This window comes from Leopardus geoffroyi, chromosome E3 (assembly GCF_018350155.1).
Source record: "Leopardus geoffroyi isolate Oge1 chromosome E3, O.geoffroyi_Oge1_pat1.0, whole genome shotgun sequence".
Taxonomy (NCBI): Eukaryota; Metazoa; Chordata; class Mammalia; order Carnivora; family Felidae; genus Leopardus; species Leopardus geoffroyi.
The window spans coordinates 22,199,500-22,217,962 of record NC_059340.1 but is presented as its reverse complement, the minus strand read 5'-3'; the positions used below and the strand labels follow the sequence as shown (position 1 = coordinate 22,217,962).

Sequence of the window (18,463 nt, the reverse complement as noted above, 5' to 3'; positions counted from 1 at the left end):
AAATCGTCATCCCCTCCCTGGTCGTCATCCCGAGGCTCTGGGCCAGGCCACCGTGTGAGCTCCGGCTCGCCTGTGGAAGCCACGTGCTCAGTCACGTGGTCGGTGCTAAGTAAACACCGGAAGGCGTAACCGCTGTTGCCCATTGACGTTCGAGGACCAAAAATTGCAATGGTGCCTCTCTGTTAAACTGGTTGTACCAGGGAAGGTCGGGGTGAAGTTCTTGACAAGGTGGGGTCAAATTCAGGTTAAAGGGTATGGAGGGAACAGTGTGAAGATAGGGGATTGGGGTGAAGGGGGCGGATGTTCGGATCAAGGACAAACGGAAGTCGCACCCAGCAAGCTGGCTCACCGCTGGGCTGAGACACCACTTCCCGAAGCACTGGCCCTGTGCCGTCCTCCCTCTTCCCCAGAGTTTCGCTCTTCTGCGGAGCCCTTAAATTCAGGTGCGGGCGGCGGGGTCGCAGGACAGGAGCCGGAATCGCAACCCTAGCGAGCCTTGGGAGCCCCTTCCGGAGACCTGGCCTCTGGCCCTGGCAGGCCCTCCTCCGAGCAGACATTTGCAAGGTCATGGGGAAGGGGGAACAAGAGTGATGGTAACTCAAGGGTCCTCCGCATGCCCAGTGCTTTGCACACGTCTCACTTGAGCTTCATTCAGAGCACCCCAACGTGGCCCTGGAACAGGAAACGAAGCATAGCGCAGCAACCCTCAAACCCCCCACCAACACACCCCCAAAGTTAAGCAGAGGGCGGAGAAGTGTATCTCCTCGGGATTGGGGTGCACAGGTTTAAGCTCTGCATCTTCGGGTCAAAAAAACATGTGAGTGTTGCATTCTGCACTGTCGCTGTTTTCATCCACAGATAATGTTTTAAAAAGCCAGTTGCCCTGCTCTGATGCTTGCAAAAGGTAAGCCATGGTGAGGCCCCCAGGAGCCCCACTTGGGTCGGCTTGGGTGGCAGAGACTGAGCTCCAGCAAAGGGGCAAGAGAGTGATTCCCCTAGTCCGGGAGCCCGGTCCAAGCCTTGGGGATGCCCCTGTCCTGGCTGGCTGTTGACCTACTAGGTAGGGAAGCACCCAAACCTGCTGGTAGATGAGGGCCCAGCTTCGGATAGTGAGGGAGGCTGTACTGCGGTCCAACCAACTCACAGAAAAAGACAAAAAAAAAAAAAAAAAAAAAAAGACAAGCTTTAAATGCCCCTGGGTCTTGAATAGTCTGTAGGCTGAATTCAACTCAGACCCCCTGTTACATTACCACATCACTGAACCACCTTGAGTCTTCACTGACTTCGTAGTTTTTAAAACCAACTTATTTTCTATTTTAATGTTTATTTACCTTTGAGAGAGATAGACACAGTGTGAGCAGGGGAGGGGCAGAGAGAGAGGGAGACACAGAATTCGAAACAGGCTCCAGGCTCGGAGGTGTCAGCACAGAGCCCGACGCGGGGCTCGAACTCACAAACCGCGAGATCACGACCTGAGCCAAAGTCGGATGCTCAACCAGCTGAGCCACTCAGGCGCCCCTAAGACCAACTTTTAAAAAAAAAAAATTTTTTTTTATAACATTTATTTATTTTTGAGACAGAGACAGAACATGAACAGGGGAGGGTCAGAGAGAGGGAGACACAGAATCTGAAACAGGCTCCAGGCTCTGAGCTGTCAGCACAGAGCCCGACGCGGGGCTCGAACTCACGGACCACGAGATCATGACCTGAGCTGAAGTTGGCCGCTTAACCGACTGAGCCACCCAGGCGCCCCTAAGACCAACTTTTTAAAACAATCCACTTGGTGAAGGAAAATTGGTGATGTCATCACTGGAAAATCAGTGCCACTTGCCGTAAAAAAGCAGGAGCTATAAAAACCTCACACACAAATCTGCTCAATTCTGGTGTGATTCGGCCCAAGTCAGGGGGGGAATTAGAGACGGCCTGCCCAACGTGGCGGGGACACACCTGCCAGGGCGAGGCTGCATTCGCCTGTGAGGGGGTGTTACTCCTTTAAAAAGCTCCAGGTTTCCCTCGCCCCCGGGGGGTGGTCCCCCTGCACTGGGCACGGACCCCAAGCTGCTTCCATGGTCCATGAGGCCCTGCCTTCCTCCTGCCTGGGCCTTCACACTCCCCACAAGGGGGATGGGGACATCCTGCTACTCTGGTCACAGCCCTGGGGAGCAGACACCCCCCCACACACACACACAAGGCTTGGCTGAGAAAAGTAGAATCAGTCCATATTCAGGGATGGGAAGACGCAGTCTCCCAGGCGGTGCCTGGAGCTTCAGGGGGGGTTGTGGGAACCCGGGAAAGGGAGCCGCTTCTGAGCCATCCTGCTCTTCTAGAAGGACAGCCAGCTGGGCGGTGGGCACGAATGGCAGTGGGAGAAAGAGCTTGAGCCAGAGAGGGGCTTGCAGTGGGCGCCCTGGCCAGGCCAGGGAGCATGCGCGGATAAGAGTGCAACCCGCCCAGAGGAGCCCCGCTTGGAAGAGGCAGGGAACGGAGTTTCTGGAAACCAGAAGGGGAAGTTCCAGATCCATATTTGAGAGTGGAGTTTCAGAATAAACAGGATGGAATCCAGGATGGTTAATTTTATGTGTCAGCTTGGTATGTTTCTGTGGGGGTGTTTTTGGATGAGACTGACATTTAAATCCGTAGCCTTTGAGTAGAGAGGTGGTCCTCCATGTGGGTGGACCTCATCCAATCAGTTGAAGGCTTGACTAGAACGAAAAGGCTGACCTCCCCTGAGCAACAGGAGCAGTCTTTGAACTTGAAATGCACCCCCTTCCTGGGTCTCCAGCCTGCTGAGCTGCCCTGCAGGTTTTGGACTTGCTAGCCTTTACAATCATGTGAGCCAGTACCTTAAAACAGATCCCTTTTGGAGGCACCTTGTTGTCTCAGTCGGTGGAGCGAGTGACTCTTGACCCCAGGGTTGTGAGCTTGGGCCCCATGTTAGGTGTAGAGATTACTTAAAGTCTTAGGGATGCCTCGGTGACTCAGTTAAGCATCCAATTCTTTTTTTTTGTTTTGTTTTGTTTTTCCTTTTCAATGTTTATTCGTTTTTGAGAGATGGAGACAGAGCACGAGTCGGGGGGAGGGGCCGACAGAGGGAGACACAGAATCTGAAGTGGGCTCCAGGCTCTGATGGTGGCAGCACAGAGCCTGATGCGGGGCTTGAACTCACGGACCATGAGATCACCACCTGAGCAGAGGTGGGACGCTTAACCGACTCAGCCACCCAGGCGCCCCAAGCGTCCAACTCTTGATTTGGGCTCAGGTCATGATCTCATGGTTTGTGAGTTCAAGCCCTGCATCAGGCTCTGTGCTGTCAGCACAGAGCCTGCTAGGGATCCTCTCTCTCTCTGCACCTCTCCCACTCATGCTCCCTCTCTCCCTCTCTCTCAACATAAATAAATATTTTTAAAAAGTTAAAAACTCTTTTTTTTTTTTTTCAACGTTTATTTATTTTTGGGACAGAGAGAGACAGAGCATGAACGGGGGAGGGGCAGAGAGAGAGGGAGACACAGAATCGGAACAGGCTCCAGGCTCTGAGCCATCAGCCCAGAGCCTGACGCGGGGCTCGAACTCACGGACCGCGAGATCGTGACCTGGCTGAAGTCGGACGCTTAACCGACTGCGCCACCCAAGCGCCCCTTAAAAACTCTTTAAAAAAAAAAAAAAAGATCTCTTTCTCTCGATATATACACATTTCTATTGTTTTCATTCTTTTTCTGTAATACCCTGACTAATGCATCCCAGAGTGAGACCGTCTCCTAATAGAAAGCATGTGGACGCTGGGCCGGAATGATTGGTGAGTATCTGGACGCAGGGTAGGTAGGAAACCAGTGCTCAGCAAAACTAGAACTGTTTCAAGTGTATGTGTCCAGTGGGTGGTGACTTCTGGGAAGGATTGACCGTATTTTTGTCTGTGCTAATCTGTCCCCGCCTCCAAGAGCATCCGCTCCTTAAAACAGCTTTATCCAGAGCTTGTTAATGGGCTGTGGTGCCCTCGTGGCTGTAGTAGAGTTTAGGACATTTCTGTCGTTCTGTCCCCCTTATGGCAATCATCGTCCATTTCCCCTCCAACCGCCCCGCCCCAGGCAACTTACTAATCCACTTTCTATAAATCTGCCTGTTCTGGACACTTCTTATAAAACCCTCTACGTCTCACAGTACGTATGGTGACACCTTCTGTGTCTGGCTCAGCAGAAATTTCCCTGAGCGTGATGTTTTCAAGTTTCATCCACGTATCAGTACTTCATACCCTCTATGGCTCAACAATACGCCATTGTATGGATGGACCACATTTTGTTTCTCCTTCATCAGTTGGACAGTTGGGTCGTTTCCGTTTTTTGGCTGTTGTGAATAAGGCTGCTGTGAACACTCACATACAGTGTTCGTGTGAGAACACCAGCTTCCTAAGAGAAAGCGGTTGTCTGTTTTGCTTACTTCCGGCTCCCCGGTCCCCGGGAGACTACGTGGTTCATGGCCGGCAGACAGGGACGACGCAGGGCGTGAATGCTTTCTTGGGTGGCCTTGTACACGATACTTAATATTTCTGCCTCTTCGGCTGTAAAACAGAGATACAATCTGAGTCTATCATTCCGAAATCCAGGAGGCTCTGAAAGACCAAATTCTTTTTGGTGAGTTTGTAAGCAAACTCGCTTGGTGCAAAATTGATTTGAGGCTATTCACGGGTCTTATTTATAGCGTGAAAAGTTCTGCAGTCTCACTGCAGAAACAGTGACGTGCTCGATGACGGAGAATGGCCCCAGTCCCCACTGAGGTGTCGCTAAAATACAGGAACGATACTGAGACACACGGGGGCGCCCACTGGGCACTTAATGCATGGTTTGCTATGCATCAATTATGCCTCCATATGGCCTTTTTTTTTTTTTAAGACCAAGAAAAAGAAAAGAAAGAAAAGGAAAGAAAAGAAAAGGAGAAAAGAAAAGAAAAGAAAAGAAAAGAAAAGAAAAGAAAAGAAAAAGGCTCCCTTTGGTCACTCTTGCATTACAGTGTTAAAAGTACTCTTGCAAGTTGGTGAGGAGTGGCCTTGAAACTGCCCAGCCAGCGGCGGCGAGAGCGGAACCCTCTTTTGCTGTGGCTTTTCTAGCCCTTGATGGGTTTGGGGTCTTTTAGGCCTGGACCTATTTGCCTGTAAGTGGAGAAAGCAGCCACCAGAGGGCGCACGGCGACTCCCTTTTTCTGGAAGAAGCCTTGAGAAATCTTTTCATTAGGAGAGATATTCGCAGGTTTTCCCACACAATCTTACCTAAATCCTTGAAAAAACAAAATCGAAAACAGCCAAACAAACCACTGTCAAAAACTTTTGCAAAGATCCGTCTTCCATGGACCAGCCATCCCACGTCGAGGATCTGACCTAGAGAGATTCTATCTAGGAGACCACATTGACCCCAATATTCACACTCCGTGTGTTAAAAATAAACATTACAGAAAAAAATTTGTTTTAAAGACAAACTCTACGCCCCACATGGGGCTAGAACTCACAGACCCCAAGATCAAGAGTCTCATGTTCTACTGACTGAGCCAGCCAGGCGTCCCAGAGGCAAAAAGAATTTTTTAAATTATTGTTTGAGGGGTGCTTGGGTGGCTCATTAAGTTAAGCATCTCACTCTTGATTCCGGGTCATGATCTCACAGTTTGTGAGTTTGAGCCCTGCATTGGTCTCTGTGCTGACAGCATGGAGCCTACTTGGGATTCTCTCTCTCTCTCCCTGTCTTTCTGACTCTCTCTCTCTCTCAGAAATATATGAATAAATATTTTAAAAAATAAAAATAAATAAATTGTTGTTTGAAAGAGCAGAGAGCTAGACCCAGGGAAACCTCTCTCCTGGGAAAGCTGCTTAAACTTATGCAGAAAAAAATCAAAGTACTTGCACATCTAGGGTTCCAGTAACAGAGGAGGGAAACTAAACAACTGGGAGAATAATCCCAATAGTGTGTCACGTGGAATTTATCCTACTGACTGTGGGATGCCTTGTGAGTCAAGATTCTGGCATGAAAAGGAGAATTTAAGAATTTAAGCTAATTTTGGGGCGCCTGGGTGGTTCAGTCGGTCGAGTGCCCGACTTCGGCTCAGGTCATGATCTCGCGGTCTGTGAGTTCGAGCCCCGCGTCGGGCCCTATGCTGACAGCTCAGAGCCTGGAGCCTGCTTCCGATTCTGTGTCTCCCTCTCTCTCTCTCTCTCTGCCCTTCCCCTGCTCATGTTCTGTCTCTCTCTGTCTCAGAAATAAATAAATATTAAAAAAATTCTAAAAAAAAAAAAAAAAGAATTTAAGGTAATTTCATAAAGAGACTGTTTCCTGAGATTTCTGCCGCGTTCAGTGCACCAAGGGCTGATGGAGCCCCTGGAGTCTAGCTATCGTGGGCGCAGTCACTCCAAGGCTGAAGGGGTTAGGGAGCAGTGTTACCGAACTCTGCAGAGCCATGGCCCAGAAGAGTGCAGCCACTTCCGGAACCCCAGGGAGGCAGGGAAAGAGCAGGGCTGGTGAGGGGCAAGGGGAAATAGGAACACCTCCAATACCTCGGCTACCCTTCCGCACCCTCTGATCTCCTGCGGGCTCCTCCCGTTGGCCAAATGTGACTGGATGCCAGACAGCAAAGGAGGCCAGGTGATAGAGCCCACGGAAATCAGCCTCCTGGGGCACAGAGCCTGGCAGGAAGAGTGGAAAAAAGATCCAGGGCGCACAATGTGGCTGAACTGCGGAGATTGACCATCTCCTCGCTGGGAAACTGGAATGGAATTAAGGCAAGAAATTATAACGGCCTGAACCAGGACGGTGGTGCAGAGGGGAGGGTATAGATGAATGCAAGAGGGAGAACCGGTGGGATGGACTTGCCTCTGTGAAGAGTGAAGGAGAGGAGTCTAGGATGTCCCTGAATTTCTGATTTTGCTAACGGCTACTATCTTGGCGGGGGTCCTAGAGGAAAAGAGTGGGTTTCATGGTGCAGGGGGTAGCAGAGTTTGATTTGGGTCTTGGTAAGTCAAGGAGCCTGGGAACAGCCCAGTAGAGCTGTCTAGTTGGCAGCTGGGTATTAGTACTGTGGGCACGATACTTCTTCATTGCTGTGTCCTTAGCTCCTAGCCCAGAGCCTGGCACATAGTAGGTACTCAGAAAATATTTGCTGGAAGGAAGGAAGGAAGGGAGGAAGGAAGGAAAGGAAGGGAGGAAAGGAGGGAGGGAGAAGGGAGGGAGGGAGGAGAGGGGGAAGGAGGGGAAAAGAAGGCAGGATGGAAGGAGGGAAGGAGGAAGAGACAGGTGGGTGGATGGATGGATGGATGGAAGGATGGATGGATGGATGGATGGAAGGATGGATGGATGGGTAGATAATGGATGGATGGAAGGATGGATGGATGGATGGATGGATGGAAGGATGGATGGATGGATGGAAGGAAGGAGGGATGGATGGGTGGATGGATGGATGGACAGATGGATGGGTGGCAGGGTGGGTAGAGGGATGGATAGAGAGCTGTATGTATGTATGTATAAGAAAGAAGTTACAAGCGGAGAGATCAGTTTGGGGGTTATCAATCAGAGATGAAGGCTGATGCTGTGGAAATGGAAATGGATGTAGAGTGAAGGTTCGGGTAACACCATCATCGGAGAAACAGAAAGGAGCCCGGGTGCCTGAGCAGGAAGAATCAAAAATTCAAAGAGGCACGGGATGGAGGGGTGGCAGGAGAGAATGGGATCTCCGAATCTGGGGAGGGACATCTCAGGGAAGGAGAAAGCCACGTTCTCAAATGCTGCCTGTGAAGAGAGAAAGTCTGGGGGAGGGGGTGGGTACAGCCATGACTGGACTCGTGAGAGTCCTTCAGTGGGGTAGTTGCAAAAGCCGCATCCCAGGGGGGGAAGGGGCTAGTGGACAATGGAAGTGGGGGCTGGTATTGTGGGCTGTGTCCCCTGAGAGTCACAGTCTGAGACCAGGGAGCTCAGAGTGGAGGTGGTTTGTTGGAAAGAGCCCTGGGAACACGAATGAGAGAGGGAGGAAGGCAGGATTGGGCAGCAGGAGGACTTGAACTGTGATGAGGTCACAACAGAGACTTAGCTCACCTCCAGGGACTGTGCAGCTGGGATGACCCTCACTGGATGCAGGGGCAGGGTGGCTGCTCCCTTTGGTCCGGGATGATTCCTAGTGAGGGACTCGGCAGGGAGCCATCGGCGACAGTCTCCTGGCAGCTGGGGGCGTAGGTGCCTTGGCCCTGAAGGGGAACATACAAGTGGTTGGTGTAGACGAGTCTCCCAGGGAATTGGTCTATGGAGGGAGAGACTGAGAGACGGCTAGAGGAAGACAAAGGGCCAGAAAAGCTTTTGTGTGCTTCTGCATTCGATAATTTGGGACACACTGGAGTGTGGTTTTCAGGGAAAGGAGGGGGAACCCCTGGAAGAGAGACTGCAGAACCCAGAGAGAATAACGTCGCAAAGGGGCCCTGTAAGGACAGGTCTGCCCTGCTTTCTGCTTAATCCCCAGAGCTCAGAACGTGGCCCAGCACAGAACGGCACTGAATAAATGACCGGATCCGTGAATGGATAAATTTTAACACTGAATCAAAGAAACAGATGCCGTTCAAATGCAGAAATGCAGGGGTGCCTGGGCGGCTCAGTCAATTCAGCAGCTGACTCTTGATTTTGACTCAGGTCATGATCGCAGGGTTGTGAGATCGAGCCCCACATCGGGCTCCATGCTGAGCATGGAACCTGCTTGAGATTCTCTCTCTCTCTCTCTCTCTCTCTCTCTCTCTCTCTCTCTCTCTCCCCACCTCTGCCCCTCCCCCTGCTCACTTGTGTGTGCTCTCTCTCAAATAAAATAATAATAAATAAATAAATAAATAAATAAATAAATAAATAAATAAAATGCAGAAATGCTCTGAAAAGAGGAACCAGGACATCCAAGTACTCTCTCCACCTTCCTAGCACACCTGTAGCACGTGCTTGACTCCATGGAAACCCCTAGAAGCCGGGCAGGTACCCCAGGCCTGATTCTCCTATCCAGGCTTTAATCCTGGACACTTGTCTTTCACGCTATGGTGCTTTATGTTTCTCTGTAAGAATACATCTAGAGAAAGACATTAATGCTTTTTAAAAGAAATTTGTGGAAGAATAAATGGCATATGATGAACTGTGTGTATTTAGATGCCCAACTGAAAGAGTCTCAACATCTGTGTAAGTGACGGAAACCGTTACGACAATCAAGCTGGTAAACATATCCATCACCCCCAAGAGTGTCCTTGTTCCCCTTTGTCACATCCCTCTGTGACATCCTGCCACCGCCATCTCCAGATGGACATCAATCTGCTGTTGTAACAGATTCGGTCACATTTCCTAGGATTTTACACAGACAGAATCATTTGGTATATCCTCTTTTTTTTAGATCTGGTTTCTTCCCATTGATATAATTATTTTTGGGATTTTTGAACAGAGAGAGAAGTCTCTACAGAATGTTCACAATCTTGTCCTGTTTGGTGCTTTTCTCAATGGCTTAGACAAAGATGTAGAAGAATTATGTTTACATTAAAATCCTCAAGGGGTGCCTGGGTGGCTCAGTCAGCTGAGCGTCCGACTTAGGCTGAGGTCATGATCTCGTGGTTTGTGGGTTCTAGTCCCACGTCAGGCTCTGTGCTGACAGCTCGGAGCCTGCTTTGGATTCTCTGTCTTCCTTTCTCTCTGCTCCTCCCCTGTTCACGCTTGCTCTCTCACTATCTCTCTCAAAAGTAAATAAACATTAAAAAAAATAAAGATTTGGGGGTGCCTGGGTGGCTCAGGTCACGATCTCACAGTTCATGGGTTCGAGCCCCACATCAGGCTCTGTGCTGGCAGCTCGGAGCCTGGAGTCCGCTTGGATTTTGTGTTTCCCTCTCTCTCTGCCCCTCCCCTGCTCGCACTCTGTCTCTCTCTCTCTCTCAAAAATAAACATTAAAAAAATTTTTTTTAATAAATATATTTTTTTAATTCTTAAGTAATCTCTGCACCCAACATGAGGCTCGAACTCACAACCCCAAGATCACATGCTCCTCCGCCTGAGCCAGCCAGGAGCCTGCCCTGGAGCTCCCTCTTTTTTTTTTTTTTTAAATTTTTTTTTTTAACGTTTATTTTTGAGACAGAGAGACAGAGCATAAACGGGGGAGGGTCAGAGAGAGAGGGAGACACAGAATCCGGAGCAGGCTCCAGGCTCTGAGCTGTCAGCACAGGGCCTGACGCGGGGCTCGAACTCACGAACCGTGAGACCGTGACCTGAGCCGAAATCAAGAGTTGGACGCTGCACCAACTGAGCCACCCAGGCGCCCCTCAGATCATTCTTTTGACAAAGGGGAGACTGAGGCACAGACAGGTGAGGCAACTTGCTGTTAACAGCCAGGACTTAACCAAAGCGGGCAGGCAGAGCCCTGGCATCGGGTCCAGGCCCTACAGCTGGCCCCACACCTGGACTCTCCGGCTCTTCCATGCAGCCCCGGCCCAACAGGTGGCAGTTTTGGCAAAGCTGGCTTCCACGGGGCCCTGTTCCACTCTGATGATCTCCAAGTGCATAGAAGTGACACTCCAACCTTCAACCTCTCTGTCATGAATGCCACCCTTCTCACCAGATCTTTCAGGATCTGTTAAAGCGTTTAGTGATTAAGCAGCGGCCTCGTTGATTCATTAACAACCCACTCCACGCTGACTGGCAAGGTCTACGGAGGTACAAACAACTTTGCCGCGCGGCCCCTCGTGCACAAATGCGCTTTCCAAGGAGGGAACGCGCCTTTCCACACCTTGTTTGCCTTTGGGTTTAAATAGAATATCCACGAGACTTTCCCTAAATGCAGACTCCTGTCGACAATTCTCAAGGACTTTCGGATCTAGGACTTTTTACTAGAACCCCGAAGAGCTCTCATTTATGTGGGTTCTATCGACAGCAATTTATAGAACTAAACATTTAAATGAGGAAGCAACATAGGGGCGCCTGGGTGGCTCAGTCGGTTAGGCGTCCGACTGTGGCTCAGGTCATAATCTCACGGTTTGTGGGTTCCAGCCCCGCGTCGGGCTCTGTGCCGACGGCTCGGAGCCTGGAGCCTGTTTCGGATTCTGTGTCTCCCTCTCTCTGACCCTCCCCCGTTCATGCTCTGTCTCTCTCTGTCTCAAAAATAAACAAACGTGGGGCGCCTGGGTGGCGCAGTCGGTTAAGCGTCCGACTTCAGCCAGGTCACGATCTCACGGTCCGTGAGTTCGAGCCCCGCGTCGGGCTCTGGGCTGATGGCTCAGAGCCTGGAGCCTGTTTCCAATTCTGTGTCTCCCTCTCTCTCTGCCCCTCCCCCGTTCATGCTCTGTCTCTCTCTGTCCCAAGAAAAATAAATAAACGTTGAAAAAAAAATTAAAAAAAAAAGAAAACTCCACTGGACATTCGTGAAATGATGAGAGAAAAAAAGAAACGTGGCATCTTAGTATTATAAAGACCATTGTAGGTATCGCCTCATTGAGTCTTCCTGACAAAACACCTCGGTACAATTATGACATCCCGTTTTTGCAGAGGAGAGAATATGGATTCAGAGCACTTGAGTCCTGTCTATCAGAACACACAGCGAGGAGCAGAGAAGCCAGAATGAGGACGGGGGTCGGCCTGCCCCCTCATCTCTGGCATCTTAACCCCCCCCCCCGCCCCCACCCGCCCCGCTGCTCTCCACCACTGTCCTGCAGCCAAGGCAGACCCCCCACGTTTGTGAGAACCCGGGACCTGGGCAACAAACAAAACTGCAAAAGAGAGAGAGAGGTGGAGAGAGAAGAAAAAAAGTGCACCTTTTCCTCACTGGATCCAACATGGAGAGAAAGAAGGCCTGAGATTCTCAGTGACAACCAGGCAGCTCATGCTTAACTATCGGGTTAAGTGTGGGGAGAAGGAAGGAGCCGATGTGCCAAGTCGGGGGCTTCTCTCCAGATGTTGTTTATTCTTCATTTACCCTGCTGCAAAGTGAGCAGTAAAAACATCCCTTTGGAAGAAGAAATACTGTTGACATGTGGATACCACCCAAAGCAATCTACATATTCAACGCAACCCTTATCAAAATAGCACCAGCATTCTTCACAGAGCTAGAACAAACAATCCTACAATTTGTATGGAACCAGAAAAGACCCCGCATAGCCAAAACAATCTTGAAAAAGAAAACCAAAGCAGGAGGCATCACAATCCCGGACTTCAAGCTGTACTACAAAGCTGTAATCATCAAGACAGTATGGTACTGGCACAAGAACAGACACTCAGATCAATGGAACATAATAGAGAACCCAGAAATGGACCCACAATCAGATGGCCAACTAATCTCTGACAAAGCAGGAAAGAATGTCCAATGGAATAAAGACAGTCTCTTCAGCAAGTGGTGCTGGGAAAACTGGACAGCGACACGCAGAAGAATGAACCTGGACCACTTTCTCACACCAGACACAAAAATAAACTCAACATGGATGAAAGACCTCAATGTAAGACAGGAAGCCATCAGAATCCTCGAGGAGAAAGCAGGCAAAAACCTTTTTGATCTTGGCCACAGCAACTTCTTACTCAACACGTGTCCGGAGGCAAGGGAAACAAAAGCAAAAATGAACTACTGGGACCTCATCAAAATAAAAAGCTTCTGCACAGTGAAGGAAACCATCAGCAAAACTAAAAGGGAACCGACAGAATGGGAGAAGATATTTGCAAACGACATACCAGATAAAGGGTTAGTATCCAAAATCTGTAAAGAACTTATCAAACTCAACACCCACAAAACAAATAATCCAGTGAAGAAATGGGCAAAAGACATGAATAGACACTTCTCCAAAGAAGACATCCAGATGGCCAACCAACACATGAAAAGATGCTCAACATCACTCATCATCAGGGAAATTACAAACCAAAACCACAATGAGATACCACCTCACACCTGGCAGAATGGCTAACATGAACATCTCAGGCAACAACAGATGTTGGCGAGGATGCAGAGAAAGAGGGTCTCTTTTGCAGTGTTGGTGGGAATGCAAACTGGTGCAGCCACTCTGGAAAACAGTATGGAGGTTCCTCAAAAAATTGAAAACAGAACTACCCTATGACCCAGCAATGGCACTACTAGGCATTTATCCACGGGATACAGGTGTGCTGTTTCTAAGGGGCACATGCATCCAATGTTTATAGCAGCACTATCAACAATAGCCAAAGTATGGAAAGAGCCCAAATGTCCACTGATGGATGAATGGATAAAGAAGATGTGGTATATATATACAATGGAGTATTACTCGGCAATCAAAAAGAATGAAATCTTGCCATTTGCAACTACGTGGATGGAACTGGAGGGTATTATGCTAAGTGAAATTAGTCAGAGAAAGACAAATATCCTATGACTTCACTCATATGAGGACTTTAAGACACAGAACAGATGAACACAAGTGAATGGAAGCAAAAATAATATAAAAACAGGGAGGGGGACAAAACAGAAGAGACTCATAAATATGGAGAACAAATTGAGGGTTACTGGAGGGGTTGTGGGAGGGGGGATGGGCTAAATGGGGAAGGGGCACCAAGGAATCTACTCCTGAAATCATTGTTGCACTATATGCTAACTAACTTGGATGTAAATTAAAAAATAAACACTTTTTTTAAAAAAACATCCTTTTGGACAGGGAGGAAAGTGACTTGCCCCACGTCTCACAGTTACTAAGTAAAAAAAAAAAAAAAAAAAAAAAAAAAGTGTCTTGTTTTCCTCTTTCCTCTTGCTTTTATTTACTTGGTTTTACTTGACGTACCTGGTTTCCTCTGAACCACCCAGGAAAGCTCGCCTACCGCGGCAGGGCTTAGGGTTTGCCTTCTTTCAGTTGTTAGAACAAATAGCAGCATTGACAGGTAAGTGTGCGGTGGGTGAAGGTGGGTTTCTAAAAGGCTGTAGAAAACTTGGGAAGGAATTCCAACCTGGAGGAGCTCAGCCTGGATTCCAGAGTAGGAGGGGGTGTGACATGGGGACACCGAGGGACGCTCTGACCTCGAGTCCGATGTGTGGGTTTTTCCCCACACCACCACGCAGTTCTGCGACACCAGCAGGTGTCCCACACCTCGACGCAATTTGGACACTGTCTCCTTGGAGAGGAGGTTAAGGGCTCAGTCCCATGAGACTGCCCCCTCCCCCACTTCACCTGTGTTTCTGACCCACCCGGTATAGATGGGACATGAAGACACCCTCCTCACGTGGGATTAATTTGCTAGAGTGGCTCGAAGAGCTCAGAAACGTTTTACTTGCTAGATCACGTGTATATTATGAAGGGCTCATAGAGCAAGGCAGTGGGGGAAAGGGTGCAAGCTCCATGCCCTCTCTCTCTTTCTCTCTCTTCCGCAACCCCCACGTGTTCATCAACCCAAAAGCTTTCCAAACCCGGTCCTTTTTGGGTTTTTATAGAGGCTTCATTACACAGGTATGACTGATTAATTCGTTGCCATTGGCGATTTATTCAACTTCCGATCCCCCAGAGGTCAGCGGGTGGGACCGACGGCTCCAAACCCTAATCACACCCAGCCCCTACCCTGCTGGGTGGGTCCCAAAGTCACCTCATTAACATGACAAAAGTCACCTTGATCTCTCTCATCGGCTCAAAAAGTTCCAAGGGATTTGGGAGCTTGGTGCCAGAAACCAGCAGGGAGACCAAATATAGGTTCTTATAAATCGCTACATCAGCGATTACAAACTACAATTTTTTTAAATGTTTTTATTTTTGAGAGACAGAGAGCCAGCAGGGGAGGGGCAGAGAGAATCGGAAGCAGGCTCCAGGATCTGAGCTGTCAGCACAAAGCCTGATGTGGGGCTTAAACTCATGAACTGCCGGATCATGACCTGAGCCCAAGTCAGATGCTTAACCGACTGAGCCACCCAGTCGTCTCACAAACTACAATGTTTTAACTTTTTTGTTAATATCGAGTTACTTGCGGAACCTTATACATAAAAACCAGGCTTTGGGATTTCTCTTAAAAATCAGGCACTTTGGAAACATTGGGACTGCGTTCTCAGGTGGAAACAGTAGAATGGGACCAGCTGCTGGGAGGTGGTATTTGGGGGTGGGGGGGGGCGGGGACAACAGCCTCTGCCATCAGAGAAGCACCGGCTGTGTTTGCACACTCCTTGTTGGTACATTCTGTCCTATTTTATTAAAGAATTGTTGCAGGATTTTTTACCCCGATACCTGGGATTTGTTGTCTCACTGCTTGGAGGAATGAAGAGGTGGACACAAAATAAAATAAGCAGCAGGAAAAAGTTAATTTGAGTATAAGATCAGAAAGCAAGAGGGGTGCCTGTGTGGCTCCGTCAGTTAAGCGTCCGACTTCGGCTCAGGTCATGATCTCTCAGTTCATGAGTTCAATCCCCACGTCAGGCCCTGTGCTGACAGCTCAGAGTCCGGAGCCTGCTTCAGATTCTGTGTCTCCCTCTCTCTCTGCCCCTTCCCTGCTGGAACTCTGTCTCTCTCCCTCTCGAGAATAAACATTAAAAGAGAAAAGAAAAGACCAGAAAGTAAGAGTAGTATGAAAGCTCTCTTTCCAGAGAGGGGGCATTGGGAAGTGAATGCCCATGACCATTTCGGTCGTATGAGGGGCAGTCTATGGCCATAGGGTTCCTTGAGTTCTACATTTTATGGTCTACTTATTTTTAGTCAGGTCTTTTGTCAATTTCCTAAGGGCACGTGAGGGGGAGTAGGCGGTGTCTGTTACATTTTTAAAGAGAAACTTAATGCGGGAGGGCGTTTGCACAGAGGTTAGACCTTCCCAGAAGACCTGTTTTAAAACTTGTGTTTTTCCCCACCTAGAGACCTTCTAGCCCTTAGCCTCTCCCTTTCTGCCTCCTGCATCCAATCAAATGTACAGATTCCCGCTCCCTCCACCGTAAATGTCATATTTATTACAATATTTATATATATCTTTATTTATAAACTGTATAAAACTGTACTATTTCTTTTTTATTAAAAAACATTTTTTTAAGTTTATTTGAGAGAGGCAGAGACAGCACAAGTGGGGGAGGGACAGAGAGAGAGGGAGACAGAATCCCAAGCAGGCTCCATAGTCAGCACAGAGCCCGATGTGGGGCTCGAACTCATGAAACGGGGCGATCATGACCGGAGCCGAAACCAAGAGTCAGACACTTAACCGACAGAGCCACCCAGGCGCCCCATTTTTTTTTTTTTTAATTTATTTATTTTTGACCTTATTTAAGTTTGACCTCAAACATTCTCATTGATTAAGTTACCTCCAGCTGATCTCTTAACTCAGGCAAAAGGCCGGAGGGCAAAGCATCCCCTAATGGGAACCAAAACTACCCCCTCAGGCAAGAAGGACCGCCCGGAGCCAGCAAGACCCCACCCGCGATTGACCCCAGGACGACGACGCCCTGACCTTTACAGCCCACCTGCCTGGGTCCACTGACCTTTGTCCCACATTTCCTTATATAAACCTGCAGGTATTTTCAGCACTTTGGAGAAAGTTTCTCTGCCTTTGGATTTTGTCAGAGGCCTGCGGCCGTCTTTGCTCTGCTCGGAGCCCCTCCGCCCCCCGCACCCCCACCCCCTGCACCGAGCCAGGCTGTCGCACCCCTGCGCCCCGGCCCCGGGTTCGGAAGGTACGTACCTATTCCTTCGCGTCTGGCTCGGCCTCCGAGGTTCAGCCGCGGAGGCGCCTGTCGGCAGCTTGTTGCTACGGAAAGTAGCGTGGTTTTCCACGGAGCGTGACGGCACCTGCTTGTCCCCTTCCCCGCGGTGCGACGTGGGGCAGCGGTGAGCCAGACCTCGGTGTACAAGTCTTCGTGGCGACGTCTGTTTTCATCCCTGGAGAAATACCCCGAGCGTGCAATTGCTGGGCCGCGGAGCTGGGAGGGGTATGTTCACTTTAGAAGAAACTTCTGAAAACCTCTTGCACGTGGTCGTGCTGTTCTCAGGGGGTAGCCAGCCGGCCACGCCCGGCTTTTACAGATTAACAGCCCTGAGACTTACTTCTCACTTATTTTCTGAGACTTTATTTTAAAAAAAAATTTTTTTTGAGAGAGAGAGCTCCAGTTCCAGCTGGGGGTGGGGGTGGGGGAGGGGGCAAGGGGCTAGAGAATCTCAAGCAGCGTGGAGCCTGCCTTGGGGGTCCACCCCACCACTCTGGGCTCAGAGCCACTCAGTGGCTCAGTCGGTCCACCGTCCCACTCTTGATTTCGGCTCAGGCTATGATCCCAGACAGTCATGAGACTTTACACAAAATTCTGGCCTTTTCAGTTTTCTAGAACAATCGGAAGGTCTGGCACCATTGGGCCTGTGTTCCTCCTCACATGACAGCTGAGCCAGGACTGCCCCCTTTAGCAGGGACACATGCTCTCCAGTGGGCCGCAGCCCCACCTGGCCAGCCTCCTCGCTCTGACCCCGGAACCTGCCTGCTGTCCCCCCACCCTGCCCCCCGCTCTTGTAGGGCTCTGGGTTCCCATCCTAAGTCTGCCGCTCACCTCTCGGTGACCTTGGGCAAGTTACTGGCCTCTCTTTTTCCTCATCAGTAAAAGGGAGATAATCAGGCTCCGTCTCAGAGTTGTTGGAAAGCCCACGTGAGCGAAGACGTGGAGAGAGAGCACTTACAACGAACCTGACGCATCTTCATTATCGCTGTCCTTTCTGAATTATGCTTCAAGGTGGGGGTGCTGCACACCCAGGGCCCAGCAGGGTCTGGTGAAGGAAGAAGGTGGGTTGGAGGTAGGGGTCTGTGGTGACACAAGTTGGCCACGACGCTACTCCAGCCAGTGGCTGTCATGTGGCACTGTGGGCCTGGTGTGGCCACATCTTCATAATGGGTTTTTTTTTTTTTTTTTTTAATGTTTATTTTTGAGAGAGACAGAATGCAAGCAGGGCAGGGGCAGAGAGGGGGGGAGACACAGAATCCGAAGCAGGCTCCAAGTCAGCCACTTAACCCACTGAGCCCCCCAGGCGCCCCCCAGATCTTCAGAATGTTCTACGAAAGTGGGAGATCAGTCTTGTTTAAAGTCTCATGCTTTGTAAATGCTAGTGTCTATTTCAAAACTTGTTTGAATGCTCTGAACATCCAGTGGAAGTGTTGCGCTGTCCTCCATTGCCTGTCCCGGTGCCGCGGGCCCCTCGGGCCGTGGCTTGGTCGTTCCCCATAGCTCCCCTGGGCTCCAGACGCTTGTCTTTGCGCTGCCTTGGCCCGGAGAGCACCCGGCAAAAGGGGCTGAACAAAGGGTGGTCACTGTTACTGCTGCTGCAGTGATGGGGCCGTGGCTGCAAGTGCCCTCCTGGGATTTTTCCGCTGTCCCCTGCCTCCCCCCTCATCCCCCCCCCCAGTCCCCGCATCTCTCCTCCCCCCTTCCCCCAGCTCGTCCCAAGCCCGCCTGTCCCCAGCGTGGAGGCGGGCCAGTGGAGGAGTGGGTGAGTGAAGCAGGACAGTTCGGGGCTCCTGCCACTCCCCCACCCCTCCCTGCCACTCTCCTACCCCTCCC

At 50.0% G+C, this 18,463-nt stretch overlaps 1 long non-coding RNA gene across 1 annotated transcript; it reads right to left on the bottom strand.

Moving 5' to 3' along the window:
* Positions 1-163: 163 nt before the first annotated feature.
* Positions 164-16,965, bottom strand: LOC123589204. Its single transcript, XR_006708214.1, has 4 exons — positions 16,609-16,965; positions 8,061-8,209; positions 4,432-4,552; positions 164-672 (listed from the first exon to the last, which is right to left on the bottom strand). It is a non-coding gene; the product is annotated as an uncharacterized LOC123589204 (long non-coding RNA).
* Positions 16,966-18,463: the final 1,498 nt, after the last annotated feature.